Source organism: Entelurus aequoreus, linkage group LG02, assembly GCF_033978785.1.
Source record: "Entelurus aequoreus isolate RoL-2023_Sb linkage group LG02, RoL_Eaeq_v1.1, whole genome shotgun sequence".
Lineage (NCBI taxonomy): Eukaryota > Metazoa > Chordata > Actinopteri > Syngnathiformes > Syngnathidae > Entelurus > Entelurus aequoreus.
The window spans coordinates 87,523,382-87,539,961 of NC_084732.1; positions in this window are offsets into that span (position 1 = coordinate 87,523,382).

The window sequence follows — 16,580 nt, forward strand, 5'->3', positions numbered from 1 at the left end:
TAACTTTCATATTTAGTAATACTGTTATACTGTCTTATTGAATAAAAACAACTAGCTTGTGTCTTTGCAAACTTTACAAAATATACATTTCCTAGTAAAACTAACAAAGATACATGTCTCCAGGCATTATTACCCATTTTGCATGGGTTGTTTAGGAATTATGTTTAAAGACATTTTTATTGCTTTTTTCGCATTATCTCAGGATTCTTAGATCATTACTTTCATATTGAGTAAAAAACTACTTTTTGTTTTTGCAAAACTTACAAACTCACATAAATACATTATTACAGACAATTTTAGACATGACACATGTTTGGTTTTGGAGTTATGTTTATATAACTTTTATATTTAGTATGACTGCTATACTGTCATATTGAATAAAAAAAACTAGCTTGTGTCTTTGCAAACTTTACAAAAGATAATTTTTCTAGTAAAACTAACAAAGATACATGTCTCCAGGCATTATTACCCATTTTGCATGGGTTGTTTAGGAATTATGTTTAAATACATTTTTATTGCTTTTTTCGCATTATCTCAGGATTCTTAGATCATTACTTTCATATTGACTAAAAAACTACTTTGTGTTCTTGCAAACCTTACAAACTCACATAAATACATTATTACATGCTTTTTTAGACATAACACATGTTTGGTTTTGGAGTTATGTTTTGATAACTTTCATATTTAGTAGGACTGTTATACTGTCATATTTAATTTTAAAAAACTAGCTTGTGTCTTTGCAAACTTTACAAAATATCATTTTCTAGTAAAACTAACAAAGATACATGTCTCCAGGCATTATTACCCATTTTGCATGGGTTGTTTAGGAATTATGTTTAAATACATTTTTATTGCTTTTTTCGCATTATCTCAGGATTCTTAGATCATTACTTTCATATTGAGTAAAAAACTACTTTTTGTTTTTGCAAACTTTACAAACTCACATAAATACATTATTACAGGCATTTTTAGACATAACACGTTTGGTTTTGGAGTTATGTTTTGATAACTTTCATATTTAGTAGGACTGTTATACTGTCATATTGAATAAAAAAAACTAGCTTGTGTCTTTGATACCTTTGAAAAAGATCATTTTCTAGTAAAACTAACAAAGATACATGTATCTAGGCATTATTACCCATTTTGCCTGGGTTGTTTAGAAGTTATGTTTAAATACATTTTTATTGCTTTTTTCGCATTATCTCAGGATTCTAAGATCATTACTTTCATATTGAGTAAAAAACTACTTTTTGTTTTTGCAAACCTTACAAACTCACATTAATACATTATTACAGGCATTTTTAGACATGACACATGTTTGGTTTTGGAGTTATGTTTACATAACTTTCATATTTAATATGACTGTTATACTGTCATATTGAATAAAAAAAACTGGCTTGTGTCTTTGCAAACTTTACAAAAGATCATTTTTCCAGTAAAACTAACAAAGATACATGTTTCCAGGCATTATTAGCCATTTTGCATATGTTGTTTAGGAGTAATGTTTAAATACATTTTTATTGCTTTTTTCGCATTATCTCAGGATTTTAAGAACATTACAGTCATATTGAGTAAAAAAAACTACTTTTTGTGTTTGCAAGATTTAAAAAAGCATGTGTTTCGAGTAAAACGGCCAAGGATGCATTATTTCAGGCATTATTAGCCATTTTTCATGTGTGGTTTGAGTTATGGTTAAATAACTGTCATATACTGTCAGTTATGACATAGTAAGTAAAACCTAATTTATGTATTGCAAACCTTACAAAATCATTTAAATCTAGTAAAACTCACATGGATTCAATATTACAGACATTTTTAGACATTTTGCATGTTTGGTCTAGGAATTATGTTGGAATCATTTTTATTAATTTGTTCGTATTTTCTCAGAATTTTAGAACATTACTGTCATATTGAGTAAAGAAATAATTTTTGTGTTTGCAAGCCTTAAAAAAGCATATGTTTCGAGTAAAACTTACAAGAATGCATTATTTCAGGCATTGGTAATCATTTTTCATGTGTAGTTTAAGAGTTATGTTTAAATAACTGTCATATTGAGTGTGGCAGTTATACTGTCATATTGAGTAAAAAAAAACTAACCTGTCTTTGCAAACCTTACAAAAGAAAATGTTTCTAGTAACACTCACAAAGATACATTTTTTCACGCATTATTAGACATGTTTCATGTGTGGTTAGGAGTTATAAATAAATAATTGTCATATTGAGTGTTACAGTTTTAATGTCATGTGTAAAACCTAATTTTTGTATTTGCAAACCTTACAAAAATAATTGATTCTAGTAAAACTTATATAGATTCAATATTACAGGCATTTTTTGACATTTTACATGTTTGGTTTAAAATTTGTGTTTGAATACATTTGTATTGCTTTTTTCGCATTATCTCAGGATTCTAAGAACATTACTTTCATATTGAGTAAAAAACTACTTTTTGTTTTTGCAAACCTTACAAACTCACATAAATACATTATTACAGGCATTTTTAGACATGACACATGTTTGGTTTTGCAGTTATGTTTATATAACTTTCATATTAAGTATGACTGTTATACTGTCATATTGAATAAAAAAAACTAGCTTGTGTCTTTGATATCTTTACAAAAGATCATTTTTTAAACTAACAACGTTACATGTCTCCCTAGGCATTATTAGCCATTTTGCATGTGTTGTTTAGGAGTTAGGTTTAAATACATTTTTATTGCTTTTTTCCCATTATCTCAGGGTTCTAAGAACTTTAAAGTCAAGTAAAAAACTACTTTTTGTGTTTGCAAAATGTAAAACTCAGTAAAACTCCCAATGATTCATTATTTCAGGCATTATTAGCCATTTTTTTGTGTGGTTTATGAGTTATGTTTAAATAACTGTCATATTGAGTGTGATTTTGTCATTGTGAGTAAAACCTAATTTTTGTATTTGCAAACCTTACAAAAACAACCGATTCTAGGAAAACTCACATTGATACAATATTACAGGCATGTTTAGACATATTGCATGTTTGGTTTTGGAGATATATTTATATAACCTGCTTTCTGAGCCGCCACCTTTGTGGTTTGCGTGTCCCACTGATCCAGGAACTATGTTGTCCGGGGGCTTCTATGGTCTCCCAAGACAAACAGGTCCTAGGTGAGGGATCAGACAAAGAGCAGCTCAAAGACCTTTATTAAAAGTACAATTGAGGACCTAGATTTTTTCTCGCCCGGAAGCAGGTCACCGTGGCTCCCCTGTGGAGGTGTGGCACGATGGCGATTGACGGGCCTGTCCCCATGGGGCCCAGCCGTGCTCAGCTCGAAGAGGCAACGTAGAGCCCCCCTCCAGGGCTCACCACTCATGGGCTGGGTCATAGAGGGTGTAGTGTGAGCTGGGCGGCAGCCGAAGGCAGGGCACTTGGTGGTCCGATTATCGGCTACATAAGCTCGCTCTTGGGACATGGAACGTCACCTCGCTGGGAGGGAAGGAGCCTGAGCTGGTGCTTGAGGTGGAGACGTTGGAATCTCTTCCACTCTGGCGTTGCAACTAATGAGAGGCTGGGGTGGCAATTCTTGTTGCCCCCCGGCTCAAAGCCTGCACGTTGGACTTTAAACCCAATAGACGAGATGGTAGCTTCCTTCAGCCTTCGGGTTGGGTGACGGGTCCTGACTGTTGTTTGTGTTTACACACCAAACAGCAGCTCAGAGTACCAACTCTTTTTGGATTCCCTTGAGGGAGTACTGGAGAGTGCTCCCTCGGGTGATTCCCTTGTTCTGCTGGTGGACTTCAACGCTATGTTGGCAACGACTGTGAAACCTGGAGAGTCGTGATTGGGAAAAATGGCCACCCGGATCTGAACCCAAGTGGTGCTTTGTTATTGGACTTTTGTGCTTGTCACGGATTGTCCATAACAAACACAATGTTCAAACATAAGGGTGTCCATATGTGCACTTGGCACAAGGACACCCTCGGCCGCATGATTGACTTTGTAGTTGTGTCATGGGATTTGCGGCCTCATATTTTGGACACTCGGTGAAGAGAGGGGCAGAGCTTTCTACCAACCACCACCTGGTGGTGAGCTGGCTCCGATGGTAGGGGGGGATGCCGGTCAGACCTGGCAGGCCCAAACGCATTGTAAGGGTCTGCTGGGAACACCTAGCAGAGTCTCCTGAAGAACTTTGAACATGTCCGGAAGAACTTTGAACATGTCACGAGGGAGGTGCTGGACATTGAGTCTGAGTGGACCATGTTCCGTTCCTCTCTTGTTGAGCCAGCTGATTGAAGCTGTGGCCGCAAGGTGTTTGGTGCCTGTCGTGGTGGTAATCCACCAGCAGTGAGGGATGCTGTCAAGCTGAAGAAAGAGCCACCGGGTCCTTTATGCTCATGGGAGTCCAGAGGCAGTGCGCATACCGACAGGCCAAGCCAGACCTCCTCAGTCCCACCAACACGTCTTCCTATGAGGAAACAGTGCCGAAGTCTGTGGTGGGCTCTCCTATTTCTGGGGCTGAGGTTGCCAAGGTAGTTAAAAAGCTCCTCGGTGGCAAGGCCCCGGGGGTGGATGAGCTCCGTCCGGAGTTCCTTAAGGCTCTGGATGCTGTGGGGCAGTCTTGGTTGACAAGACTCTGCAACATTGCATCTACATCGGGGGCGGTACCTCTGGATTGGCAGACCGGGGTGGTGGTTCCTCTCTTTAAGAAGGGGAACCGGAGGGTGTGTTCCAACTATCGTAGATCACACTCCTCAGCCTTCCCGGTAAGGTCTATTCATGTGTAATGGAGAGGAGGAACCTCGGATCCAGGACGAACAGTGTGGTTTTCGTCCTGGTCGTGGAACGGTAGACCAGCTCTATACTCTCGGCAGGGTCCTTGAGTGTGCATGGGAGTTTGCCCAACCAGTCTACATAAGTTTTGTGGACTTGGAGAAGACATTCGACCTTGGCCCCCGGTAAATCCTGTGGGGAGTGCTCAGAGAGTATGCAGTATCGGCATGTCTGATTGTGGCGGGTGTCTCCCTGTATGATCAGTGTCAGAGCTTGGTCCGCATTGCCGGCAGTATGTCGGACCCCTTTCCAGTGAGGGTTGGACTCCGCCAAGGCTGCCCTTTGTCACCGATTCTGTTCATAACTTTAATGGACAGAATATCTAGGCGCAGTCATGGCTTTGAGGATCCCCTCAACGCCATGACTGCGCCTGGTTTGGTGGCTGCAGGATTAGGTCTCTGCTTTTTGCAGATGATGTGGTCCTGATGGCTTCAACTGGCCAAGATCTTCAGCTTTCATTGGATCGGTTCGCAGTGAAGCGACTGGGATGAGAATCAGCACCTCCAAGTCCGAGTCCATGGTTCTCGCCCGGGAAAGGGTGGAGTGCCATCTCGAGGTTGGGAAAGAGATCTTGCCCCAAGTGAAGGAGTTCAAGTACCTAGGAGTCTTGTTCACGAGTGAGGATAGAGTGGATTGTGAGATCTACAGGCGGATCGGTGCGGCGTCTTCAGTAATGAGGACGCTATATCGATCCGTTGTGGTGAAGAAGGAGCTGAGCCAGAAGGAAAAGCTTTCAATTTACCGGTCGATCAACGTTCCCATCCTCACCTATGGTCATGAGCTTTGGGTTATGACCGAAAGGACAAGGTCACGGGTACAAGCGGCCGAAATGAGTTTCCTCCGCCGGGTGGTGGGTCTCTCCCTTAGAGATAGGGTGAGAAGCTCTGTCCTCTGGGAGGAACTCAGTGTAAAGCCGCTGCTCCTCCACATTGAGAGGAGCCAGATGAGGTGGTTCGGGCATCTGCTCAGGATGCCACCCGAACGCCTCCCTAGGTCCGAACGGCAGGAGGCCATGGGGAAGACCTAGGATACATTGGAAAGACTATGGCCTGGGAACGCCTCGGGATCCCCCGAGAAGAGCTGGACGAAGTGGCTGGGGAGAGGGAAGTCTGGGCTCTCTGCTTAGGCTGCTGCCCCCGCAACCCGACCTCGGATAAGCAGAAGAAAATGGATGGATTTAGTATGACAGTTATACTGTCATATTGAGTGTGACAGTATACTGTCATAAAACCCAATTTTTGTATTTGCAAACCTGATTCTAGTAAAACTCACATCTCTACAATATTACAGGCAATTTTGGACATAATGCACGTTTGGTTTTGGAGTTATGTTCATATAACTTTAATATATAGTATGACATCTATACTGTTATAATGAGTAAAAAAACTAACTTGTGTCTGTCATAAAACTCAATTTTTGTATTTGCAAACCTTACAAAAACATATGATTCTAGTAAAACTCACATGGATTCAGTATTACAGGCATTTTTAGACATTTTGCATGTTTGGTTTAGGAATCATGTTGGAATACATTTGTATTGTTTTTTTCACATTATCTCAGCATTTTAAGAACTTACTGTCATATTGAGTAAAAAAAACCTTTTGTGTTTGCAAGCCCTAAAAAAACAACCGATTCTAGTAAAACTCACATTGATACAATATTACAGGCATGTTTAGACATCTTGCATGTTTGGTTTTGGAGTTATGTTTATTTAACCTGCTTTCTGAGCCGCCACCTTTGTGGTTTGCGTGTCCCACTGATCCTAGGAGCTATGTTGTCCGGGGGCTTCTATGCCCCCTGATAGGGTCCCCCAAGACAAACAGGTCCTAGGTGAGGAATCAGACAAAGAGCAGCTCAAAGACCTTTATGAAAAGTACAAATCGAGGACCTAGATATTTTCTCGCCCGGACGCGGGTCACCGTGGCTCCCCTGTGGAGCCAGGCCCAGAGGTGGGGCACGATGGCGAGCGACTGGTGCCCATGGGGCCCAGCTCGAAGAGGCAACGTGGGTCCCCCCTGCAATAGGCTCACCACTCATGGGCTGGGTCATAGAGGTCGGGTGCAGTGTTAGCTGGGCGGAAGCCGAAGGCAGGGCACTTGGCGGTCCGATAATCGGCTACATAAGCTCGCTCTTGGGACGTGGAATGTCACCTCGCGAGGTGGAGAAGTTCCCGGCTAGATAAAGCTGGACTCACTTCGACGCACAGCAAGGGCTCTGGAACCTGTTCTCTCAAGAGGGGTTGGACTCTCTTCCACTCTGGCGTTGCAAGTAATGAGAGGCTGGGTTGGCAATTCTTGTTGCCCCCCGGCTCAAAGCCTGCACGTTGGACTTAACCCAGAAGACGAGATGGTAGCTTCCCTCCGCTTTCGGGTTGGGTGACGGGTCCTGACTGTTGTTGGTGTTTACGCACCAAACAGCAGCTCAGAGTACCCACTCTTTTTGGATTCCCTTGAGAGTGCTCCCTCGGGTGATTCCCTGGGGGTCTTCAACGCTCATGTTGGCAACGACTTTGAAACCTGGAGAGTCGTGATTGGGAAACATGGCCACCCGGATCTGAACCCAAGTGGTGCTTTGTTATTGAGCTTTTGTGCTCGTCACGGATTGTCCATAACAAACACAATGTTCAAACATAAGGGTGTCCATATGTGCACTTGGCACCAGGACACCCTCGGCCGCAGTTCCATTATTGACTTTATAGTTGTGTCATGGGATTTGCGGCCTCATGTTTTGGACACTCGGGTGAAGAGAGGGGCGAGCTTTCTACCGATCACCACCTGGTGAGCTGGCTCCGATGGTGGGGTAGGATCCCGGACAGACCTGCATTGTGAGAGTCTTTTGGGAATGCCTAGCAGAGTCTCCTGTCAGAGAGAGTTTCTTTTTCCACCTCCGGAGGAACTTTGAACATGTCACAAAGGAGGTGCTGGACATTGAGTCTGAATGGATCATGTTCCGTGCCTCTCTTGTCAAGCCAGCTGATTGGAGCTGTGGCCGCAAGGTGTTTGGTGCCTGTCGTGGCGGTGACCCTAGAACCCGCTGGTGGCCACCAGCAGTGCGGGATGCCGTCAAGCTGAAGAAAGAGCTTATCTGGTCCTTTTGGCTCATGGGACTCCAGAGGCAGCGGGCATACCGACAGGCCAAGCAGTGCCTGGGGAATCTGTGGTGGGCTCTCCTATTTCTGGGGCTGAGGTTGCCAAGGTAGTTTTAAAAGCTCCTCTGTGGCAAGGCCCCGGGGGTGGATGAGCTCCGTCCGGAGTTCCTTAAGGCTCTGGATGCTGTGGGGCTGTTTTAGTTGACAAGACTCTGCAACATCGCGTGGACATCAGGGGCGGTACCTCTGGATTGGCAGACCGGGGTGGTGGTTCCTCTCTTTAAGAAGGGGAACCGGAGGGTGTGTTCCAACTATCGTAGATCACACTCCTCAGCCTTCCCGGTAAGGTCTATTCATGTGTACTGGAGAGGAGGAACCTCGGATCCAGGACGAACAGTGTGGTTTTCGTCCTGGTCGTGGAACGGTAGACCAGCTCTATACTCTCGGCAGGGTCCTTGAGTGTGCATGGGAGTTTGTCCAACCAGTCTACATGTGCTTTGTGGACTTGGAGAAGACATTCGACCGTGGCCACCCCGGGAAGTCCTGTGGGGAGTGCTCAGAGAGTATGGGGTATCGGCATGTCTGATTGTGGCGGGTCGCTCCCTGTATGATCGGTGTCAGAGCTTGGTCCGCATTGCCAGCAGTAAGTTGGCTGCCCTTTGTCACCAAATGTGTTCATAAATTTTATGGACATAATTTCTAGGCGCAGTCATGGCGTTGAGGGGATCCGGTTTGGTGGCTGCAGGATTAGGTCTCTCCTTTTTGCAGATGATGTGGTCCTTATGGCTTTAACTGGCCAGGATCTTCAGCTCTCATTGGATTGGTTCGCAGCCGAGTGTGAAGCGACTGGGATGAGAATCAGCACCTCCAAGTCCGAGGTTCTCGCCCGGGAAAGGGTGGAGTGCCATCTCGAGGTTGGGCAGGAGATTTTGCCCCAAGTGGATGAGTTCAAGTACCTGGAGTCTTGTTCATGAGTGAGGGAAGAGTGGATCTTGAGTAATGAGGACGCTATATAGATTTGTTGTGGTAAGAAGGAGCTGCGCCAGAAGGAAAAGCTCTCAATTTACCGGTCAATCTACGTTCCCATCCTCACCTATGGTCATGAGCTTTGGGTTATGACCGAAAGGACAAGATCACGGGTACAAGCGGCCGAAATGAGTTTTCTCCGCTGGGTGGCGGGTCTCTCCCTTACTGAAAGAATTTTCACCGTTTAATTACAGTAACCTACTGGCAGCTAATGGTTCCAGTATAAAACTGTTTTTCTACAGCACACATACTGTGATTTATCACTACAGTTTATTACTGTAAAAAGTATCACAGTACTGTGCTGTATCAAATATACGCTTCACAGCATAATACTGTCATCTGTTTAGCGGCATTACACTGTTATTTTAGTGTATCTACTGTAATATCCATTAACAGTTAATTACAGTAAAATAATTGTAAGCACTATAGACTGAGCTTTACAGTATAATGCCACTAGAAGTTAATGAGTTGAACTTTTAATTTTTCAAAATCAAAACCCCTGCAATCTGCTGGCATAAAAATGACTGGAGAAATGGCCTTGCAAGATTATGTTTTTATTAACCAATTATTTTAAAGTGCATCAAATAAATTCAATGTACATTTAGTGCATTCTTCTTATTTTCAGTAAAGCATTTTAACATTTATAACATGTCCACTTAATTTCTAACTGGAGACAAAACACTGAACACGAGTCCAGTGTTTAGTTGTCGGCTACATAAAGCCCCACTCAAAGTCTGTGAGATGTTTTATAAGGGTGGCTACGTGAGGATTTACAGTTGCTGCCTTTTTCTGGACCAGCTTCCCGGTCTTCTTGGACACCACCTTTCCCTAGCTAGCCTTTGTTCCCCTCTCAGGGTTAACGCCAATGAATCGCCTAAAAAAGAGAGAAAGCATATTAGATATTCTGTTGTGATTGAAGATTACTTGCAGTCGATACAGAACCCCCCTCACATTGTTATTTAGGAATATGCACTGCACAAATATTAATATCAATTTTAGGATATATTTGAGCCTATACCATAACCACAGCTGTAGATGAGTGAATGCTCTAAAACCCATTAAGACCAATTCAGAGAGGAAGACAATGCTAAAGCCTCCCCAATCCCTCTCTCTATTTATGTTTTCTCTCCATCTACGGGACCGTGTATTTACGCTGATGTTTCCTGCTTTCACCCATTTAACATATCGTTACCTGCTCATTACCTATCTTCTCTGCATCCTGGGGTCACACTGGTGCTTCTTGCCTTTACCCATTCAACATATCTTTACCTGCACATTACCTACCTTCTCTGTATCCTGGAGTCAAGCTGGTGTTTCCTGCCTTTACTCATTCAACATATCTTTACCTGCACATTACCTACCTTCCCTGCATCCTTGGGTCACACTGGTGCTTCTTTCTTTCACCATACAACATATCTTCACCTGCACATACCTACCTTGTCTGCATGGCCTCGACCACACCTGCGCTTCCTTCTTTCACCCATTCAACATACCTTCACCCGCACATTACCTACCTTCCCTGCATAGTGGGGTCACACTGGTGCTTCCTGCCTTTACCCATTCAACATATCTTCACCCGCACATTACCTACTTGCTCTGCATTCTCGGGTCAAGCTGGTGCTTCCTGCCATCATCCAGTCAACATATCTTTACCTGCAAAGTACCTACTTTTTCTGCATCCTGGGGTCAAACAGGTGCTTCCTTCTTTGACCCAGTCAACATATCTTTACCTGCACATTACCTACCTTCTCTGTATCCTAGAGTCAAACTGGTGCTTCGGTCCCTAATAAGAAGGTCCACAAAGGAACAGAAGAGTCATTGATTTAAGGCACAAAATTGGGGAAAGGACAAGTCAAATTCCTGAACAGAGGTGACAAATATAAAATAAAATATCCTAACAGTATTTTAACAGTATCAAGAGGATTTACCTTTGAACAAATTCCAATGTCCGAGGACCTTCCTCTTGGTATTCCAAGTTGAACACATAGTAGGTGGCAAGAAGGGCAGCAAGCCCTGAGATTAAGCTAGGTTGGACGCCTTTGCAGATGACATCACCTTCCATGCTGATCATCCAACGTTTTATTGTGACTTTGTCACCAGCAACTGGTACAGTCAAGAAATGCAGTTTATGTTCCTAAACAGTATCCAATATGGGTAGCATTTTAAAAGTATTTGGAATGGCCACCTCACTCGCTCTCTCTTTCCTCTGTTTACAGCTAGTCTCCTAAGGCAGTGGTTCTCAAATGGGGGTACGCGTACTCCTGGGGGTACTTGAAGGTATGCCAAGGGGTACGTGAGATTTTTTTTTAATATTCTAAAAATAGCAACAATTCAAAAATCCTTTATAAATATATTTATTGAATAATACTTCGACAAAATATGAATGTAAGTTCATAAACTGAACAACTAATCAAGTAGGCTATTCCATTCATTACCATAAAGCCAGAGTTTCCCCCATGCCATGATGGTTTGACCCTACCTGGCGGTGCCACACGGCACCAACTGTCAATCAACTATCCATGTAGAAAACAATGGAGGCTTGGTTAAAGCGTAGTGGACATGTTCCATAAATATTGATGTTAAAGATTTCTTTTTTTTTGAAGAAATGTTGAGAATGAAGTTCATGAATCCAGATGGATCTCTATTGCAATCCCCAAAGAGGGCACTTTAAGTTGATTACTTCTATGTGTAAAAATCTTTATTTATAATTGAATCACTTGTTTATTTTTCAACAAGTTTTTAGTTATTTTTATATCTTTTTTTCCAAATAGTTCAAGAAAGACCACAACAAATGAGCAATATTTTGCACTGTTATACAATTTAATAAATCAGAAACTGATGACATAGTGCTGTATTTTACTTCTTTATCTCTTTTTTTCAACCAAAAATGCTTTGCTCTGATTAGGGGGTACTTGAATTTAAAAAATGTTCACAGGGGTACATCACTGAAAAAAGGTTGAGAACCACTGTCCTAAGGCAGTGGTTCTCAACCTTTTTTCAGTGCTGTGAACATTTTTTTAATGCAAGTAGACCTCCATGTCTTTATAACAGGAATATCCTGAATTCTCAAGTTGCATATCACAATAGTCATCATCAGTGTTAATAACACAAGAGCTGCTTGGATTTGCTGTTGAGCAAGTCAAACTTCGTTCAGTGTAGCCGTAGTGCTTCCTTGACACGTGCGATGTGAAAGTAGACTTAACTGTAAATCTTTTTTCACATTGACTGAAGGGGCACGTAACTGTCGGTAATATGACTTTTCAAATGCAGGAAAAGGGCCCGTATATCATCGCACTTCGCGCTACATGAGACAATATTACAAGGTAAACCTTCTGCGCTATACATATCAGTCCTACTCTTGCCATATTTATGACGACGGCTGTGAGTTTTGAAGGCTGAGAAGTTGGAAAAAACTCTTGTGCATTTAGGGAAAGCACACTTAAACGATGCATTAGGCATACAACTATGACTTCGCATGTGTCTAACATACGCAAATACATTGCTGCAAGTCGTAGCACATATGTTGCAAGTTATCATCTTTTATGATGACTATGACAAAAAAGAAGAAAACTTAGCTAGCTAGCATGCGGCGGTACATGCGCGTGGTCAACGATAGTGTCTGTGATGCTGACTGTGACGCTATGTCATTTCGGACTTTATAAATATATATATAAAGTAATTCAAACAGAAAATGACACATCAAGGTACAAGTGACTCTTACCTTGTTATCAAAAACACACGATGCAGTAGGATGGATTTAGCAGGGTCGGCCAGGTGAAATGAAGCTCGGTTGGACGAATTGTGGGCGGACCCAAGAAACAAGTCTGAAAAATACTGAATTACACTGTAGGTTTTACAGTAACTTACTGCTGGTTGATATTTTTTGAAAAATGCAACAACATTTACAGTACTTAACTGCATTTAAGAAGAACATGATAGGTTGATTGGCAACACTAAATAGGCCCTAGTGTGTGAATGTGAGTGTGAATGTTGTCTGTCTATCTGTGTTGGCCCTGCGATGAGGTGGCGACTTGTCCAGGGTGTACCCCGCCTTCCGCCCGATTGTAGCTGAGATAGGCTCCAGCGCCCCCCGCGACCCCGAAGGGAATAAGCGGTAGAAAATGGATGGATGGATGGAGTATATAACTGTAATTTTATTTTTTATTTTTACAGTAATTTTTTACAGTGAAGGTCATGGGTGTCAAACTCTGGCCCATGGGCCAAATTTGGCCCAACGTGTAATTTGACTTGGCCCTTGAGGCAATATCAAATTAACACCAAAGCTGGACCGGCGATTATACATTGCGGCAGTGCCGCGGTAACACCGCATTCACCGCTACTTCTAATACTTGCCAAGACAAAAGTGACTCCAGCACTGCTCCCGAATTTTTTATTTTTTATTTTCAGCTAGTCAAACGAGTGCCGGCCCAGTTTCACGTCAGTGCAGCTTCTGCACCCACACACAATTGAATGCAACGCATACTTCATCAACAGCGATACAGGTTACACTGACGGTAGCCAAATAAAAAACTTTAACACTTTTAGAAATATACGCCACACTGTGAATCCACACCAAACAAGAATGACAAACACATTTCGGGAGAACATCCACACCGTAACACAACATAAACACAACAGAACAAATACCCGGAACTCTTTGTAGCACTAAATCTTCCGGGACGCTACAAGGTGTGTGTGTGTGTGGGGGGCGGGGGTTTGGTGGTAGCGGGGGTGTATTTTGTAGCGTCCCGAAAGAGTTAGTGCTGCAAAAGATTCTGGGTATTTGTTCTTTTGTGTTTATGTTATGTTACGGTGCAGATGTTCTCCCGAAAAGTGTTTTTTATTTTTGTTTGGTGTGGGTTCACAGTGTGGCGTATATTTCTAACAGTGTTAAAGTTTTTTATACTGGCACCCTCAGTGTAACCTGTATCGCTGTTGATGAAGTATGCGTTGCATTCATTTGTGTATGCGTGCTGAAGCTGCACATATCTTGTGACTGGGTCTGAATGATGTTAGAATTGGGTGTACGAGATATGACTGTTGAACACCTTATTCGATAATGAAAGTTGCCTCAGCTCAAAGCCTGAGCCCCGACATTAAAGAACTAGCATCTAAAAAAAGATGCCAGGTATCTGGCTTGGGCACATCAAATTAGATCAGTGTGTTGCAAACTGAGCAGTTTAAAGTCCTGAATGGTTGTTTTATTCATTGTTATTTTATTTTCAAATTTATTAGCCTGTGGAAAAAGTTAATGTTGATATTTACCTCAGAAGGCTGCAAATAGAAAAGAGGCATTCAATTTTTATTTAAATTGTATTTGATATGCAATTGATATTTTTTAATTATTATTATTATTATTTGAAACTCCATTTTGCATGTCACTATAAAGTTATATAAGCCTTGCTTGTTCAATATTCAATGCAAAACTTGTTTGGGTCCCTATTAAAAGGTTAATTTGTTCAACCTTGGCCCGCGGCTTTGTTCAGTTTTAAACTTTGGCCCACTCTGTATTTGAGTTTGACACCCCTGGTGAAGGTGAAGCTCTGTCGTCCTGGAGGCCACGGGGAAGACCCAGGACACACTGGGAACACTATGTCTCCCGGCTGGCCTGGGAACGCCTCGGGATCCCCTGAGAAAAGGTCCTAGGTGAGGGATCAGACAAAGAGCAGCTCAAAGACCTTTATGAAAAGTACAAATCGAGGACCTAGATTTTTTCTCGCCTAGGCGCAGGTCACCGTGGCTCCCCTGTGGAGCCAGGCGCAGAGGTGGGGCACGATGGCGAGCGACTGGTGGCCGGGCCTGTCTCCATGGGGCCCTGCCGGGCTCAGCTCGAAGAGGCAACGTGGGTCAAACCTCCAATGGGCTCATCACTCATGGGCCCATTGAGGTCATAGAGGTCAGATGCAGTGTGAACTGGGCTAGAGCCGAAGGCAGGGCACTTGGCGGTCCGATTATCGGCTACATAAGCTCGCTCTTGGGACGTGGAACGTCACCTCGCTGGGAGGGAAAGAGCCTGAGCTGGTGCGCAAGGTGAAGAAGTTCTGGCTAGATATAGTTGGACTCACTTCGACGCACAGCAAGGGCTCTGGAACCTGTTCTCTCAAGAGGGGCTGGACTCTCTTCCACTCTGGCGTTGCAAGCAATGAGAGGCTGGAGGTGGCAATTGTTGTTGCTCAAAGCCTGCACGTTGGACTTTAACCCAGTAGACGAGATGGTAGCTTCCCTCCGCTTTCGGGTTGGGTGACGGGTCCTGACTGTTGTTTGTGTTTACGCACCAAACAGCAGCTCAGAGTACCCACTCTTTTTGGATTCCCTTGAGGGAGTACTGGAGAGTGCTCCCTCGGGTGATTCCCTTGTTCTGTTGGGGGACTTCAATGCTCATGTTGGCAAGGACAGTGAAACCTGGAGAGTCGTGATTGGGAAAAATGGCCACCCGGATCTGAACCCAAGTGGTGCTTTGTTATTGGACTTTTGTGCTCGTCACGGATTGTCCATAACAAACACAATGTTCAAACATAAGGAAGAACTTTGAACATGTCACGAGGGAGGTGCTGGACATTGAGTCTGAGTGGACCATGTTCCGTGCCTCTCTTGTCGAGCCTGCTGATTGGAGCTGTGGCCGCAAGGTATTTGGTGCCTGTCGTGGCGGTAATCCTAGAACTCGCTGGTGGCCACCAGCAGTGAGGGATGCCGTCAAGCTGAAGAAAGAGCCTATCGGGTCCTTTTGGCTCATGGGACTCCAGAGGCAGCGGGCATACCGACGGCCAAGCAGTGCCTGGGGAATCTGTGGTGGACTCTCCTATTTCTGGGGCTTAGGTTGCCTAGGTAGTTAAAAAGCTCCTCTGTGGCAAGGCCCCGGTGGTGGATGAGTTCCTTAAGGCTCTGGATACTGTGGGGCTGTCTTGGTTGACAAGACTCTGCAACATCGCGTGAACATTGGGGGCGGTACCTCTGGATTGGCAGACCGGGGTGGTGGTTCCTCTCTTTAAGAAGGGGAACCGGAGGGTGTGTTCCAACTATCGTGAAACACACTCCTCAGCCTTCCCGGTAAGGTCTATTCATGTCTACTGGAGAGGAGGAAACTCGGATCCAGGACGAACAGCGTGGTTTTCGTCCTGGTCGTGGAAGGGTAGACCAGGTCTATACTCTCGGCAGGGTCCTTGACTGTGAAGCGACTGGGATGAGAATCAGCACCTCCAAGTCCAAGTCCATGGTTCTCGCGCAGGAAAGGGTCGAGTGCCATCTCCAGGTTGGGGAGGAGATCTTGCCCCAAGTGGAGGAGTTCAAGTACCTAGGAGTCTTGTTCACGAGTGAGGATAGAGTGGATCGAGAGATCCACAGGCGGATTGGTGCGGCGTCTTCAGTATTGAGGACGCTATATCGATCCGTTGTGGTGAAGAAGGAGCTGAGCCAGAAGGAAAAGCTCTCAATTTACCGTCGATCTACGTTCCCAGCTTTGGGTTATGACCGAAAGGACAAGCGGCCGGAATGCGTTTCCTCTGCCGGGTGGTGGGTCTCTCCCTTAGAGACAGGGTGAGAAGCTCTGTCATCCGGGAGGAACTCAAAGTATAGCCGCTGCTCCTCCACATTGAGAGGAGCCATGAGGTGGTTCGGGCATCTGCTCAGGATGCCACCCGAACGCCTCTAGGGAGGTGTGGCAGGAGG